This window comes from Ischnura elegans, chromosome 3 (assembly GCF_921293095.1).
Source record: "Ischnura elegans chromosome 3, ioIscEleg1.1, whole genome shotgun sequence".
In the NCBI taxonomy this organism is placed as follows: Eukaryota; Metazoa; Arthropoda; class Insecta; order Odonata; family Coenagrionidae; genus Ischnura; species Ischnura elegans.
In genome coordinates this window covers 85,148,110-85,164,154 of record NC_060248.1, presented here as the reverse complement: position 1 = coordinate 85,164,154, position 16,045 = coordinate 85,148,110, and the positions used below count along the sequence as shown (strand labels likewise).

At 38.5% G+C, this 16,045-nt stretch overlaps 1 protein-coding gene across 2 annotated transcripts in view; it reads left to right on the top strand.

Moving 5' to 3' along the window:
• The window catches only part of LOC124156105 (dipeptidyl aminopeptidase-like protein 6), a 227,594-nt gene that overhangs the window by 22,428 nt on the left and 189,121 nt on the right, over positions 1 to 16,045 (top strand). The gene's annotated exons all lie outside the window — the stretch shown is intronic.

Here is a 16,045-nt window from a genome sequence, read left to right as displayed (position 1 = left end):
AAAATCACTAAATAAAGGTATAGCCTATACACCTTTCGAGTGAGGTGACTCACATCAGCATTAAAAGTGCTAGGTGAGCTTAGTTAGCCATAACTGAAGTCCACAACCATTACTATATACACTTACACGCAATATTCCCATCTTCATTCTGCACGTTGGGGCGTGAAAATCATAAAGTAGACGCGAAGAAAAAAGTAGGAAATGAAGACGGGGGAGAAGAGCGGGAAGGAAGGTGAAGCTTAGGTATGGGGATGCGAGCTCAAAGGGGTATGGCAGAGTCTGCGGTGAGTAGAAGTGGGTTCGTAACTTCATAGGTGAGGGAAATCTTTGGGCACACCAAGTTGGCCTCCGAGGCTCTCAGTCAGGAACTGGGAAGCGAGATAGTTCGCAAGTTTCGGAGCGGCAAAAGGCGAGATCCGAGCGTGCGGTCTCTCCCGCGAGGCAAAGGGAATGGGGAAATGCAAGGAGATGGCTGCGGCAGATGTCGAAAGGAAAAAGTGTGAGTGTTTGAGGGAGACGTCTTCGGAAGCGGCCGCATAATGAGAGGTGAAGTCACTCTCTCTCTCTCTCCCTTCCCCATGGTCTCTCTCAAACTTGAGTCTTCCCAGACCGCGAGTTATGCTTTTTCCTTCCCGCCATCCCCAGCCCTTGCCATCAGCTCTTCCTCCGCATCTTCAATCCTCTTTTACAGATCCCCTGAGTCCCCTCTTAGGCAAAATAAAACTTATAATGGCCTTCCCTCTTGGAGCCCAAGACTGTCGTCTTTTCGGCATCTGCTTTGAAGGATCAAATCTGTCACGCAAATCATCCACAGGGTTGATGAAAATTAAAATAACGCTGAAGGTTTTGAAGGGAATTTTTAAAGAAGTACAGATGTTTACTAAACATGACTTACGTCCAGGGAATGGAGGTGCGTTTGAAATAGAGAAAGATAAGAAAACTGAGAAAAAAGAGAAAAAGAGACGTCAGATAAGGACCGTGAAACTCAAGCTCAATGATGTAAAAGTGCACAATGCAAAAACTAATTCACAAGAAAATTTTAAATGCATCAAAATAAGAATGCATACTTTGCAATATAAACGGCACATTTCCATAACTATTACAATAACGTGCCCACGTTATGTTAACCAAAATTGAAAGCACATAATACTTTAGAATATTGGTGTGAGGGTGATTATGAACACGAGTAAGGAAAATTTAAAATAAATTTCTCCGACCGATATTTATATCTGACATATAAAGGATGACGAAATAGATAAAAAAATATAGGTATAGGTGCGGCATCAGCGGCATGGAAAGAGACAGGATGAAGGTGCAGTAATAAGATTCAACAACTAAACGCTGAAGCTTAGCGATACGTAGACGCACTCCCCTGACATGCCATATTTATAGTGATACATTTTTGACAAGCATAAGCAGATAACTTAAATAAAGGAGTTGAGTTGTCCCTGTCGACTTAACTCCTCAGTCAGTCACACGCTCGGGATTCCTCCCCCCTTCACCCCAGGTCGCACGTCCCCCGAGGGAAGACGCCCTCTGAACACGACATCTCCACACAATACCAAACCCCGCTTCCCCACGCTGACGGCGCGCCGCGGCGCCCACCTCCGCATGAACCCACTGCCTTTCCTTTTCCGTCAAAGTTTTTGCTCTCCATTTGAAGTAAGGTGGAGAGTAGGTAGAGCGTTGAGATCTTTATCGAGGGGTGCCGGGTAGACCAGTTAAAAAAAAGTTTCTCGGAGACCGAAGAGAAACAGTGAAGGAACTGCCCCCTTGGCAAATATGTGACATCAAACGCCGGTGAGTTCGTCTGGGGTGAGTTATAACCTCACCTGTGAAACAACCTAACGGTTGAATTTATGATTGATCTAATATTGAAGTCCAACTAAATGGGAATGTAATTTCCCAACGGGTAGATCGTTGGTTTATGATCAAATGGTCTTGGGTTCAGGTCCCAGGGTAAGCCATTAGACGCCCAACACAGACATTCTCGTAGAGCGAGGTAGTCCATGGATAAGAAATACAGTGTCTCTCCTACCCATGATGCATTAATGTCAAATTCCTGAGTCAAATTCAGGGTTTCACCCTCCGTAATAAAATCAACCTTGATAGTGATTAAGTGATCAACCTAAGAATGTAAGTGTGTGATAACACTAGTAAAATTAGGCATTGAAAATTCCCCGGAATTTTATTTTAATACTAAGCGTTTCATTTACTAATAGCATTATCAAGTGCAATATAAGCCTTAAAAGTTCTTCCTTATATACATCTTGGTGTTTGTAGGGAGAGGGGAGGATGGCAAGGCGGAGGATGGGGTTTGGGTGTCGTTATCTGAGTAATTCAATAACTCAATACTAAAGGAACTGAGAGAGGGGATTTATAACTAAACTAAAAATTCACATAGGCTATATTTACCGAAGTATAAATCCCCAAACTTAAATTTCGACGCAGTTAGTATTGACACATATGATGAGATTTTTAAATTAGCTCGAATGTTAAACTACCAGTCATTACGAGAAAGTACTCTTTTTATGACGGAGACGTTAAGGGACTTGTAGGAAAAGTGCATACTAGACGTGGCGTAATCTCCAAAAATTAAATGAACTAAATGGCTATATGACACGAATGACAAATTGGCATTAGTCCCTGAAATCCCCCACTCACCATTCACATTCCCCATTCCCGCGTCCAAAACATCCTCACCGACTCATCTACACCGCATCCGACATAACAGGATAGAGGATGTCGGATAGGGTCCCTCTCTCCGCTGCGGAGGCGATGTTGCTTCCGTAACGACAGATCACCCGTTCCTCAGACTCAGCAAAGGCAACCGCCTCCAGGGATGTAACATTTTCGGGACGAAGGCAGTACGGATGTGCAAGTACGGGGGATGGAGGGATCTGAGGAGGGAATTCAGCTGGGGGGGAATGGCTCAACGAAACAATTAATCTTCCGCAAGAGAGGCGGAGAGAACAACAGTCACCACCAGAGTGATCACCACAGCTACTGGGGAGACCTCGGCAAAATAGGATCGTTAACTCTGACCCGAATTCAAATTTAATTGATGAATTCTCTGAATGATTAGAAAATTACATTTTCGGGACAATATTTTTAAAATTCCTTGATTGCAAACAATGAAAAATCGATAAAGTTTCATCGAGAGTTTTTTTTTACATTTTATCAGAGATCCGAGGGAGTATGACGGAACGGGGATGATGAAAGGGTCAATTGTGATAGGACGACAGCAAAGAGTGATGCCACCAGCTACAAGGGCCCTTTTCAAGAAAGGGTGAAGAATTTCATTGCTTAGATGACAGTAACTGAAGTGGAGATTCATCTAAAAATCGATAAATGCCAGCATTTCCATTTTTTATCCATGTGGCCAATGAGATTATAACATGTAGGTAAACGAGCATATTTCCTATGGATCGATGCTATAAAATGTAAGAAGTTCAACAAAAGAGAAACCTTTGCTTAAGAGGTAATGCAGAGATGCTGAGGAGCCATCACAGACAGAAAACCTCTATCAATGGACATATTAACGACACTGAAACGTATTTATTACAAATCGACATCCAGAAGAGGGAATTTCAAAACAGCTACCAGGACTAGGACAATATTAGGACGTCTTTGTAAAGCTCATTATCGAAGACTTTGCCTTATTATCATTCAAAACCACTCTATATTACTTTACTCCAACGTGCATTTCGATTTTAAAATATTGAGCAAGAATATCACAATCATCCAAATTGATTTTTAAGCTTTCAAACAATTGTTAAAATTGTATTATTTTATTTTTCTCGGTAAATAACTCTAGCTATCAAGCTACAATAATCACAGGGAAAGCTATCATAAGTTTTCCTGTCACCACGATAAAAATGTTAAAATGTTATTCCATTAAGTTTTTCCAAAGGTGGGCTATTCAAGTTGAGATATATCTCACAGGTCAGAGGTCTTTCTTAAAAAAGACAAACGACGCCGGAACGTCCATTAGCAAACATCGACCTTTTATTGAGTCCATTTTGGCTTCAAAAACCTCCACTTTCTGCGGCGTCAGGTGTAAAGTAATTGAGATTAATGCGGGAACTGCGGCATAAATGCAGCAAAAATTTCCTTGGAGGATCAATGAAGTCTTATAACAGATCTAATTACCCGATAATTTGATGCCAGCATGCAATTCATATGTCTACAATTTACAATTCCAAAGTATCTAAAAAAATTATTTTTAGTGTAATAATTGACCTGGCCATTAAAAGTAATATAAATTTTATTATCTATAACATACATTAGATAGAGACTTTGGCAGGTCAAAATTACATATTAAATCTATGGAATACAACCCACACAAAAATTTCAACAAAACAGCTGGACACAATCTTCATGATGCTCTACGGCAAAATTAAAACACTGGTGGTTCCATGGAGAATTATACACCTACCTACACGCGCGGTATGCAATTGGCTTACTTAAATAAGTGAATGAATGCTTTCAATGATATGTGAGAGTTTCATTAGTGAATGCACCATTTCCTTTCAATTATGGAAACAATGCTCTTTAGAGAAGGCATTTTTCCTAATACGTAGGCCGTTGTTTTTCAAAACTGCCACAAAATATGGGTACATTTGCTGCAGTAATGTCATATCCTAAAAGCTATACGAATAAAAACGTCGGCTATAATTTCATTGATACTGAAATAACCATGAAAATTGAAATTTTGGCATTTCACAGTGCGTTCTCGGATACTCCCAACTATCAGGGAAACTTAAAAATCTAATATTGGGAAGGAAATATCTCGTTCTTTACGTCTCAAAAGCCTTATTCTCAAATTAAAATTGGATTAAGTTAATCTCTACAAGTTTTGTACAGACAAACATTATCAAATAAAAATGAGGGAATTTAATACCTCACTAGCACCCAGGAGGAATAACGGTTAAGAGATTGGTGCCTGAGCAGGATGATTATGCTTGAGGTTATCCTCCTGAGAGAGATTTTTCATGGCGGGAACTTGCTGAGAGGATAGTGTGAGTTATATTTTTATACTTTTGTACAAAAAATCGCAAATATCCAACTACTTCTGCATGACTGAAACAAAAAGAGCGATTTAATGAAACTTCTATTTAACCATAGGTCACGATTATTTCCCCTCATAAACACTAAATATGCCAATTTTGCTTCGAGTGAAAATATAAGATTAACAAGGTATTAACGCAAGAGAGGCAACTTTTATAAACTTAGAAATCGTGATCATCACATTAACTTGCTAATGATACTTTTAAAAGCATTCTTCCATTAATTAGAACTTATTTTCCACATCTTTTTCATTGCCACCACACTCATCAGGGAGTAAATCAACCGCAAAATTTCTTTGCAACGCTCAAAAGCTAAATTTAAGTAAATAAACGCCAGGTTTGGCATCAATTAAAAGTAAAGTGCTCGACGGCCTGAGCTTTCCCTATCGGCATCCATTCAATTTGTCCGATAAATTATCTCTCTCGTCTTTACATCAATGCAACACTTTCGCCCGCTTCCCAATGACAGATTCATGGAATTAATTCCCGGGCTGACGTTCGGGGTGCCAAAAAGGGCGAACGCTTTGAAGAGCAGATTAGCCTCGCGTTTGCAACGGAATCGGATGAAGGATGCGGCGGGAAAGGCGGATGAAATGCCCAGCCAGTGATGGCCCGACCACATCTCATCACAACCACCCCTTGCCACAGTAGGCTGCTCTTATCCCCCCTCCACTGAGAGAAAGCTTCCCTCCGGCAACAAGCTTCCCACAATCCAAGACTTAAACCCGCAAAGCTTCAACCGTTCCGCAGGCAGCAGACTTAGCAAAGTTTTTGGGAATTAAAAAACTCCTAAAGCGCCAAGTGGGTATCTCATCGAGCTCTTATAAAATTTCGTCTCCATCGAGGAAAGCATTTATGTAAAAATTATTCATCCAATCAGTGCGTCAAACCAATGTTTGGTTTGGAATAGGTAAAACAGACCGGTGAACGTGAACGGGATAGGTTTACACTCTGTTCACTGGTCACAATCTACGAATTAACGGGCATCACTAGCCAGACTAGATTTTGATGTTGTTTTCTATCGGGCTCTTTTTCAACTTTTGCAGCGCCAAATCACATTTTAAGGTGACTGTATACATAAATAGTTTACACACTGTACTTGGGCTAGCTGATAATATTTTTAGGAAGTATAGATGATATATTTTTAAAATAAAATGCACTGAAAGGTAGGATTTTGTTTTTTTTAGACACATTGGAGAATTAAAACAGAAATTAAAATCCTAAATCCATTTAAATGTGCTTAGGACCCCCATAAGGGTAAAGTATACTTCGGACGAAGTCATGAACAGCATACAGTCGTTTCTTAATTTGAGACAACGTGAACTTTCAGGATTTACGTTTGGGGTGTTCAAAGGCAACTTGTGAGCATAAAACCGGGCCCTTTGACCATAACCTCTCTAGGAATCTTGCACTATGTTATCGTCAGGATTCAAATATTTAGTATAGGGCTAATGCTTTTTTAAAAACTTCATATTATACTGGCAAACACTGATCATAATAGTTAATTTTAGTAGGGTCCCTATTGAGAGAATTCATCATCACAGAAGAACGTATTACAAACTAACAACCCCCTAGTCATTTTCTGGTAACGGTTCTACTAAATGCATAAGCATATTATGAAATCAATCACATCCAGTAACGCAAATAATGCCAAATTTCCCGGTCTCCAACGAAAAAGAAGGTACATACATACATTTTCTCTTCAGGGTGAGAATAAGCGACAGAAATTTCAATACGCATTAATGCGTGACTCATATTATCGGCTCGTAATATAAAATTTTACTTTTATCAACGTAAAAGCAAAATAGTTCATCGGCTCAAACAAAATTTAGTTACCAGTGAATGATGGCGTAGTTGCGAATTTTTCCTCCCAAAAGACCTTTCTCTCAATTGGGATGGTGAACACAAGCCTATAAAGCTGTGAGACTTCAGGCTATGCGCCAATACTTTTTAATAAGAAAGCTAGAGGAAAATGGAGTGATGCAAGATAGATTATGTAATAAATCACGTAACCCAAATTCTATGCCAAGTGTATAGTCACTTTCAAAATTTTAAGGGCCCCACTTCTGCTTCTCAAGGAATTTTAGCTTCCCTTACTCCTCTTAATGTCAATGGATGTCACCGAGTGGATTGCAAAGAGGAGGCCCAATTCCAACCCATAGAAGGCTGATTTCTGTTGTCGCTTCGGTCGCATTTTGATCGGTTTTCAAAAATGTCCGTGGCGCAGTAATGAGTGCAATGCAATCCATTTTTTTCCAGTATTTTGAAGTACAATTTTTGTAATTTCGAAAAATAGAATGGAGCTTTTATGAATTTCACAAATCATATCATCTAGTGTATAAATTTCCGTTAAAACTGATGATTATACCGTATTTCTCCATAAAACTCGGATCAATTTGTCCGTCATCACCGCGAGTGGCGACTTTTTTCAACCCATTCAAATGCGCGGTGGTTGACATAGCATAATTTTACCTCACCTCACGGTTTTTTTCCTGTTCCTGTTACAGTCTGTTGCCGTTGAAACTTTATTTTACGCGTTGAAAGTCATCTTGTTATTTCTTAACTATTTAACACATGTTCACTGCCGTTTCGGTCATAATGACCGAAGAATGAGTCACTTTCTTGGCTTCTCATGGTACGACGATGGTCACAGCTACTCTGGTGGCGCGTATATTACGTGACCGACACGGCGCACATAGCCGAAAATTCAAATGGAAACGGTTCCAGTATTAAAACTAAACGAAAAAGAATTACACGTCCGCGCAAAGGGTGAATTCGTCTAAAAATCCGCGGCAGGGAACGTGCTACGCTCCGCAGTTACTATTACGTTTCTTTGTGAAGATATATGCACTCCAAGAGAAAATTTTATTCGATATTGAAAAGGTTTGTTACCACTTCTGGGGACGGGAATCGACAACTTTTTGAACCTTTAGACTAGACCTTAGCTAGACCTTAAGTAGCCTATATTCCAACCATCACCAATCGAGGTTCTAAAATACATCTCACATCCGATATTCCCTCTCAAAAACACTCTATGAATTCTCATCTTTTATGTCTTCACTTTTTAATATCACTTTTAACTATTTGGTATATTGCAGCGGAGTCTGCGCGTCATCAAACTCTCAATCCGAATTTTTCTTCAGAGGACAACATTCGGTAACCAATGAAAAGAACCCGATGAAAAGAACTAACAAAAATGAATGTTTAAGGAATAAAGAGTCATCGATGCATCAAAAATTTAGGACTTAGATCTGTATTCTAAATGAGTATGACTTACATTGTGAGTTCTTAGAAGCACCACTACCAGTATCTTTGTGATTGCATTTGACAAAAAATTTGGGAATGTTCACTATTTATTAATTTATTAAATCCTCTCACTAAAGGATAATTTTATTTATTTCATTTTCATGGAAAGCCCAATTACAGCAATATTTCCAATTTATAAGATGAAAGAACAACTGAATAAGCAGAAAATTATAGAATAATGAAGTAATAACTTATGCCGAGCATTAAAACACACGCCAAGGAAAGAAGTACATTCGCATTCATTGCTGCCAAACACGCCAACGAATGTATGAGCTACTTACTGCAGAAGATACATTCAACTCTATTCTCCCCGAAAGCAGCATGTAAAAGCCCTAAGAATAATTCGAAAATGCAAATGAGTAACAATTTATATCAAAATTTATCCCCCTCCTATCCGCGTATTGCGTGTGCACTGATAGTTACGATGGCATATGACTTGATGCATATACAAGGATGGATTTCACTGTAATCCAAGCATTTCAGATACTATAACTCTTTACCTGCTGGCTGCAGTTCCACGAAACCGATTACCCAACCGGCAATAAGCGCAAGGAGTCCCACTGAACAAATTACGAGAGATGACCAACCGCCATAAATCAGAGAAATCTAATTTTGACTGGAGGTGGCGCACATCGTTATCATGAATGATTCAAAGAGCGATAAAGATTCAATGGACCCCCATTCATCTCTGTGAACAATTTCCCAAGACGTGTTCAGCACCCAGAAATGAAGCACAAAAACCCTCAAATCCCTCGATTCCGTTTTTATTAGTTTAGATTGACGGACGACAATTACCACGCCTTTACCGCTAATTCCATTCCAGTAACAACATTCGCAAACTTCAGAATCAATGCGCCTTACGTATTACCTAATGTTTATCAATTTAGTACTACTTCCTCATTGATTCTAATGGCGACACTAACGATTTTTACTATGCCACTGATTAGCCAACCACACTGACCTTACGCTTTGGAGAAAAAAATTTGACTCAAATTATGTAACTTAAAAAACACGTGCAAAACGTGACGTTAATTGCCTATTTGAGAGCAGTTTACTACAATAACAGCGTTTAGTACCACTGTTTTAATAAAAATCCAGATTATCAGCTTTATTTTGTCGACCGTGGTATCGATATTTTCGAGATTTCAATAATGTAAGAGTTGTTCTCATGAATTTAAATCTGCAGTGGTGAGGGCGGATATTTTATGATTTTAAGTACTTAAGAGAAGAATTTATACTGAACGCTTCAACATAATCGTATTGATTCAGGATTACCAGACCGTAAATCCGATGTAATCTTGATTTCTAAAGGAGAGCTAAAAATCTCCATTCGACAGGTTAACCGATTTCATCTTCATGGGAAGAAAGAATTCTGTAGGCAGCGTAGCGTAGCAGAGGACGGTACAGACCCATTGAAAGCGGAGCGAGAATACCATTGCGAAAGCATAAAATGTTTTCAATAAAAGATTTTAACACGTGTTTACAATGCATACTGTACGAACACCTATCTCAATTACTAAGTTAGGGCTTCATAAAACCTCCAATACAAGATAAATTGAATTAAATATTTTCCCATCAATGTTTAAGCACATATTTCAAAGATAAAATAGATAATTAAAAAGATTTTGGCAGAATAAAAAAACTTGTGCACATGTGTACCTTGCAATAAAAAGTATCCAGCTTACGCAGAAAAATAGCACTCAAATTAATCTTTCTTAACACTGGTAATATTTTTCCTACCGTAAATATTGAATAAGTGTAACTTTTGAGAATCCAGAATACTCCATAAACAGAAAAGAAGATAATACGGTTCTCAGTCTAATCCAGAACTAGAAACGAAAACCAAAATACTATCCTAAAAAGTCTTCAAGTTAGCTCAAACGTATTATTTAATTGGAGATGGAATCGACGAATAGTATGACTCAGAAATAAAAGATCAAGACTGCACGATAATATGCGGACTAAGTTTTCCACGTCAATGACCTAAATGCGCCAGTTGAATTCCTTTATCTCTCACATCTACAAGAAGCGAATATCAGAGAGATTTCCATTATCCTTGTTTCCACTTCAAAGATTTTCAAAGAAGTATTTTACTCAGTCGATGACCCCAAAGGGAGCAACTGATGCGGAACTCATTAGGAATCCATGAAGTTCTAGTTCTTCCATTTCCCATTATGAATAGAAGAAATAACATCGAAAAACTCTTTTTTATTTCGCTTCAAGTGATGATCAATTTAAGAGTCTTATTTTACTGTTTTACAAACATTCCATTTATTTTTCCGATTCTGAAGAAACAATTTGCAATGCGAGGACGAGGTTAAAACATTGAGGGGTTAACTTATGAAAGTAAGCAATTGGCTCATGAAAGTCAATCGCATATTGAATATAAGCCAGTATAAACCATAAAATAATTAATACGAAAGAAATTTGCAACAAAAAATTATCTAAATGTGTAAAAGTGAATCAACATCTCGGTGTTTGAAACTTTAAATCTTTATCTATGTCTTATCGTCTCATAATTACGCATTAAAACCTATTAAAGTATCGGTGTTTATGCACATATTTTGCTTGCAACGTTTCCCTTTGATTTGTTTCTCTATGAAAATCTGTCTTCTTCTATAACCTGATCCTCTTCCAAAGAATTGATTAGTTAATACGTTATGTTATAAGACAAATTTAAGAGGAACGTCAAAATAAGCCACAAGCATGCTAAATGAAGTGGTAAATTCACGGCTTTAACCTAGTTTATACGCTATAAACCAATGGTAAAGCTGAAGGTAATATATTCAAGACAATTTATCGATTATATCTACTACTACAACATATTATATCCTTCGCGATCATATCAAAGTTGTCTCAAAAATCTAATAGGCAGGAGTTAAATAATAGAAAAAACCGGTGAAATCTGAAATAACCTTCGCGGAAATGGGACAAATAAATAAAAATATGGCACAAATTACATTTACCCCTGCCACTCGTGCCGTTGCGAAGGACGTTTGCCGTACCACTGCTGTTTGAAGCGCTGCAACACACACGTAATTCCAGAGACGATTCATCAAGAATGCAAACGCTCACGGACAGCAGAATTAACCGGAATGATCAAACAAAAGAGTTATGGCAGGTATTACCAAATTGGCCATTGGAAAATTTACACACACTCAAAGACATGCACACCACTTGCACAAAACACGCCAACTGAACCTCTTCCCTATCTCTCCAGAGCCACTGTGACACGTGCTTGCACAAGGAGCCCACTGCCCCTTTGATTCAGCATACCTCTGAATTTGTCTTCGGCCGATTTTAGCACTACCAAATGCTTGATGCACCGTGACTCAAGGTACCCTGCCAAAACAGAGGGATTGCTCAACGAGGTCACCGGCGTCTGAAAATCAACTGCAGACTTCTTTTAAAATTCCGAACGAAAGCGGTTATTATTATAGCCTTCTACCGATTAAGGTAGGTTTCCATGGAGTACTATAGAAGTGATCTGGGAGCCTCACTTTCCTTCCAGCGCTGTCTTCTTCAATTCACTGTTAGGCCTACTCCCTTACGAAAGCGGTAAGGTGATAAAAATAAACTCCCGTCAAATCTAAGGTTTCTAACGTTACGCAAAGCGATCCACAAGATAAAATGTGCATTTTCGACGGGCCACCGCTCAGAGGTAGTTGTAAACACGTCAAACTACTCATGAGAGCTAATCCTCAGCTGGCCTCGCTTTTGAAAAAGAGACGCGGCAAGAGGTACTGTGGTAAGGATAAGTGGTCGGAGGAAGTTGGGAACAAAAAGGCGAAGTCAGATCTACCCCGTCTAGGTCTTGAATGGAAGTGATTCGACTCAGACGGAAGAACTGATTGTATCTGATGCGTACGGACGTCAACAAAAATAAGCGCGACCTTCCTCACATGCTTAAGCCCCTCTCTGTGTCACACCGTTTTTGAACAGATCTCCCGCGGGCGAGAACCGCCGGCTGCGAGTAGCACTGTTATAATAATATTTGGATCGTACTAAACATTATTTAAAGTCCGCACACTTTAAATCCCACATTTAACTCTTCCAGACTTCTTCAGAAACACACGGTGAACAAAGAAGACGATAAACCTTGCATTAAACACTTTTTTATCAATTCCGAGTGCCCAGCCAGGTTCTCCGTCTTCCGCGGGGACAGCCGAGACAACTCTCAGCTGCCTGCAAAGTAACTAACATGTCAACATAATTGATTTTGGATAGTTTGTTTTTTTATGAAGTCAATATTATTTTCTTAAAATAAATGCTCCAATTCGAGATTCAACTCTTGTACATCTCTATTGGATACACCCTCATACTAATTGTAAGAAAGTTGTTTTTTTCATCAACTCCTTTAAGTACGGAGTTGAATACATACGTATTTTTCGACATGCTGCTGACCCGAAAAAGTTCTTTTATTGTTAATTTCTGGCAAACGCTGCATGAAAAGGCCTATTTTTACCACCTTGCAGTCTTGGTGATTGCAGTAAAACATAACATCAAGTCTACTATATAGGAGTTTTAGAGCAGAAATATACACAACAATTCTGGATGTAAAGTGCAATGGGAAAATTTACCCTCGCTTTTAAACATTACATAGAAGAGGTTTCCTTAAAATTCAATAAAAGTAACGCTGATGATTCTGGCCATTCTGCCAATGGGATATAAATGTTGAAAAGAAAAAAGAATGGTTCCGAAGCTAAATAATATTGAAGTATAAAAAATAACATTTTTATAAGAAAAATACGTTTTATTATAAAGAAGAAAAAAACTGCCGACGGTCCCTTAAGTTCCTGAAAATTTCAAATGTGATTGCAGAGAAAGTTAAAATAAGTTTTAGAACAGCATTTCAGATGTTAAAAACGAAAAACGTGGTACGCAAGTAAGATTACATCCCCTTACGCTAAGATTTTAGTGGCAATATTTGGAAATTCATATTTAATTTTCATTCCTGAATATTACTCGAGGAACTGCTCCAATCTTGGTAAAAGTATTAGAACATTGCATTTTCATCCAGTTCCGAGCTATCCTGATTTTGCCCAGAAGGGCAAAAAAGAAAGAAAGTATAACAAAACGTGGTGTAAAGCAATTGTCACAGAAACCTTTAGAGTATATTCTATGAAAGATCGAAGTACTGCACAGTATTAGGTTTTAATAGTATCCGAGACTTTGACTGTAAATAAATCTCCAACAAAAGTCTCGTATCAAGCATCAATAAAAATATAATCATCTGCTAGGAAGTAAATTTTCCCGCTGGAATGAAGTTTTAATGTCAGTCATGGTTGAGCTTCCACGCGAGACAGACGTGGGCTGGTGCTTCGCTCGAGACAGGCAGGTGCCTTAGTGATGTGTTCAGTTGCGTCCAGAGTATAAGTGCATTCAATTACGAGGATAACTTCCTACTCAATTTAGAAGCTCGAGTTACTAATATTAAGTGGAAACCGCAGTTTAAAATGGCTAATTGCAGTGTATGTAATGTGAATGTTCTTAAGCGCCAGCTAAGGATTACCTGCAGTGAATGTCAAACTCAGTGTCACGCTACTTGTGTTCACTTGTCCAAAGAGGATATCGAGTATATTGGCGCTGAAAAGCAAAGTTGGCGTTGTCCTACCTGTGCTGCGGAAAAACGTAAGAGCATGTCAGTAGTTCCACTGGCGGATACGGACACTGCTAGTATCTCTCATATTATAAACCTTCTAGAAGAAGCTAAAGAGGACAGGAAACGCATGGAATTGGACTTGAACAAGGCTATTGAGTTTGTGCACAATAGATTAGATGAAAATACTAAAGTGCTTCAAGAAAACTCAACGCAGATTGCTGAATATTTAGCGACAATAGACTTACTTAGGCAAGAAAATGTTGGCTTAAAATCTCGAGTGAGTGAATTAGAAAAGAGGTTAGACGACCAAGAGCAATATTCTCGCGTTAATGACCTTGAAATACACGGCATTCCCCAGCAACCAAATGAAAATACCTTAGAAATCGTGAAAAGTGTGGGGGACGCCCTTGGTGTTAAAATAACCGACGATATGGTGAACACATGCCACCGATTGGGAAAGAAGGGACACGAAGGCGGAACGAGAGGTATCATAGTCAAATTTGTCCGTAGGTATACAAAAGAAGAAATTCTTCAAAAGAGGCGAGTGAAAAGGACCTTCTCCACACGGCACCTGGGCTTGGCGACCGATACTCCGGTGTACATAAATGAGAGCCTGAGTCCAGGTCGGAGGAGACTCTTCGCTGCTGCGCGTCTTGCGAAGAAAGAAAAGGGATACAAATATTTATGGCTAAGGCATGGGACAATACTCATGAGGAAGAAGGAGAATGATCAAGTAATCACTCTGAAATCCTCTGATGACCTGGAGAAACTGTAAGCATTCTGTGAGTGAGTTATGTATGTCTTCAACCTATCTTTACTAACAAAATGCAGAGTACTGTTAATGATAATGGATTTAATGGTGGCAGGTTCCTTGTCTTGCATCAAAATATAAGAAGTCTAAGAGCTAATTTTGATAAATTTGTATTTCAACTAATTAATCTCGATATAAAACCCGCTGTAATTGTTTTGACAGAAATTTGGGTCAATGACACTGAAGTATCTATGTATCAAATAACTGGCTATCGGAGTTTTGATGTGTGTAACAATAACTATAGGGCTGGAGGAGTTATTGCATATGTAGCAGATACTTATGAGTGTTCTTCTATTGATCTGGGTGAATTAAAAACTGCTGATATGGTTAAAATATCAGTAGGGATAAATGATTCTTCTTGGATAAGCATTATTGGTGTATATAGACTTAATTTTAATCCTGTTGAACATTTTTTGAGTGAATTGGAGAATGTATTAACCATCTCTAGTGAGAGGAATTTAATTGTAATTGGTGATATTAATTTATGTATATTACAACCCAACGATATTTCCTTTGAATATCAAACCCTTATGGCTAGTCATGGACTGGACCAGCTTATTCGAGTACCAACTAGAATTAGCAAAACGGGTAGTACATGTATAGATCACATTTTTTGCAGAAGTAGAGATAACTATAAGTATGAGGGAAGAGCGGACGATTGGGGTTTAACAGACCATCATGCTGTATCATGTTCTTTAAATATTAATGTACCCATTAATATATACGAACGAGTTTATCGAAGCCATTGCCGGATAAACTTTAACCATCTAAATAATAGTTTGCTAAGATGTGACTGGAATGATGTTTATTCACAACAAAATGTCAATGAAGCCTATGAAATATTTATAAATAAACTGAAATGCTGCATTGAAAAAGCTGAATACGTGTCAGACAGTAACAGATCGGGAGGAATGAAGAGGCCATGGATGACTTACGCTTTGTGCGGGAGAATTTCTAGGCGAAATTTTCTGTATAAAAAAATGAGGAAACACCCTGAAAATGAAAAGCTAAATAGGTACTACGTATCGTACACGCAAAGATTAGAATATGATATTAAAAAGCGCAAAGAAAAGTATTACAGGGACCTATTTGATAGTAATGTCAATAATACCGCTGCTCAATGGCGCATTTTAGATTCACTCACGGGAGGAAAGCAAGGAAATGAGAATTGTGTAAAAATTAGAACTAGTAATGGTATCGTTGTCACTAAGTGCCAGGACATTGTAAACGAATTTAGTTCACATTATGGTAAAGTAA